Below are 2,520 nucleotides of genomic sequence, written 5' to 3'. Positions count from 1 at the left end.
TTGAAGTTGTAAATTACTTTCCAGAGTAAAATAAAGATCCAAGTTCGGCCACCTGTAGCTGAGCTTGACTTCGACAGATTTCGTTCATAATTGGTACCCTTGCAGATAGGCATCCATTGAGCAAGGTGTGCAAGTTTCATGCAAATCCCTTGATAACAAACGAGAAGAAAAAAAAATTGGCAAAAAAAAAAAAAAAAAAAAAAAAAAAAATTACATATAAATATATTGCACATACATATTACAATTATTACAAGAGTTTGTGCTTCTACAGCACATAGTAGACATTTTAGTTGACACATGTGTTTCCTGAGATTATTTGAGAATGTTGAACATTCGTTGCATAATACGTTGTGTATTTTTTTTCTCTTTTTCTGTTTAGGGCGTGATGGTGAAACTTGGACCAGTTGCAGCCCTTTCTATAACCATTTCATAAAAAAATTTATAAGCAAATTGAACAACTTTTAATTTAGTGTGATAAGCCCCCTTATCTACTCTGTCAATTCCCTCTGAGGATTTTGTAGGTAGTGATAATGTCTCACTCTTCTGTCTTCCAGTGTTGTGAGGTGCATTTCCTCGTTTACTCATGCCTCTTAATTCTGGGACTAGCCTAGTGGCATACCTCTGAACTTTTTCCAGCTTCGTCTTATGCTTGACAAGGAACGGGCTCCATGCTGGGCCCGCATACTCCAGGACTGGTGTGTGTGTGTGTACTCACCTAGTTGTACTCACCTAGTTGTGCATGCTGGGGTGGAGCTCTGGCTCTTTGGTCCCGCCTCTCAACTGTCAATCAACAGGTGTACAGGTTCCTGAGCCTATTGGGCTCTATCATATCTACACTTGAAACTGTGTATGGACTCAGCCTCCACTACATTGCTTCCTAATGCATTCCATTTGTCAACCACTCTGACACTAAAAAAGTTCTTTCTAATATCTCTGTGGCTCATTTGGGCACTCAGTTTCCACCTGTGTCCCCTAGTGCGTGTGCCCCTTGTGTTAAATAGCCTGTCTTTATCAACCCTGTCGATTCCCTTGAGAATCTTGAATGTGGTGATCATGTCCCCCCTAACTCTTCTGTCTTCCAACGAAGTGAGGTTCAATTCCCGTAGTCTCTCCTCGTAGCTCATACCTCTCAGCTCGGGTACTAGTCTGGTGGCAAACCTTTGAACCTTTTCCAGTTTAGTCTTATGCTTGACTAGATATGGACTCCATGCTGGAGCCGCATACTCCAGGATTGGTCTGACATATGTGGTATATAATGTTCTGAAAGATTCCTTACTCAAGTTTCTAAAGGTCGTTCTTATGTTAGCCAACCTGGCATATGCTGCTGATGTTATCCTCTTGATATGAGCTTCAGGGGACAGGTCTGGCGTGATATCAACCCCCAGGTCTTTCTCTCTCTCTCTGACTCTTGAAGTATTTCATCTCCCAAGTGATACCTTGTATCTGATCTCCTGCTTCCTACCCCTATCTTCATTACATTACATTTGCTTGGGTTAAACTCTAACCGCCATTTGTTCGACCATTCCTGCAGCTTGTCCAGGTCTTCTTGAAGCCTCAAGCTGTCCTCCTGTCTTAATCCTTCTCATAATTTTGGCGTTGTCAGCAAACATTGAGAGGAATGAGTCTATACCCTCTGGGAGATCATTTACGTATATCAGAAACAGGATAGGTCCAAGCACAGAGCCCTGTGGAACTCCACTGGTGACTTCACGCCAGTCTGAGGTCTCACCCCTCACTATAACTCTCTGCTTCCTATTGCTTAGGTACTCCCTTATCCACTGGAGTGTGTGTGTGTGTGTGTGTGTGTGTGTGTGTGTGTGTGTGTGTGTGTGTGTGTGCGTGTGTGTGTGTGTGTGTGTGTGTGTGTGTGTGTGTGTGTGTGTGTGTGTGTGTGTGTGTGTACTCACCTATATGTACTCACCTATATGTGCTTGCAGGATCGAGCATTGACTCTTGGATCCCGCCTTTCTAGCTATCGGTTGTTTACAGCAATGACTCCTGTCCCATTTCCCTATCATACCTAGTTTTAAAAGTATGAATAGTATTTGCTTCCACAACCTGTTCCCCAAGTGCATTCCATTTTTCTACTACTCTCACGCTAAAAGAAAACTTCCTAACATCTCTGTGACTCATCTGAGTTTCCAGTTTCCACCCATGTCCCCTCGTTCTGTTATTATTACGTGTGAACATTTCATCTATTTCCACTTTGTCAATTCCCCTGAGTATTTTATATGTCCCTATCATATCTCCTCTCTCCCTTCTTTTCTCTAGTGTCGTAAGGTTCAGTTCCTTCAGCCGCTCTTCATATCCCATCCCTCGTAGCTCTGGGACAAGCCTCGTCGCAAACCTCTGAACCTTCTCCAGTTTCTTTATGTGTTTCTTCAGGTGGGGGCTCCATGATATATACAGGTGAGTACACACACAAACTAACACACACACACACGCTGAAACGGACAGAGAGAAGGATCACACCAAATCTGTCTCCTGAAGCCCACATAAAAAGAATAACGTCTGCGGCAT

Source organism: Procambarus clarkii, chromosome 22 (assembly GCF_040958095.1).
Source record: "Procambarus clarkii isolate CNS0578487 chromosome 22, FALCON_Pclarkii_2.0, whole genome shotgun sequence".
Classification (NCBI taxonomy): domain Eukaryota; kingdom Metazoa; phylum Arthropoda; class Malacostraca; order Decapoda; family Cambaridae; genus Procambarus; species Procambarus clarkii.
The sequence above is the reverse complement of the archived record's forward strand: the minus strand, read 5'-3'. Positions refer to the sequence as shown.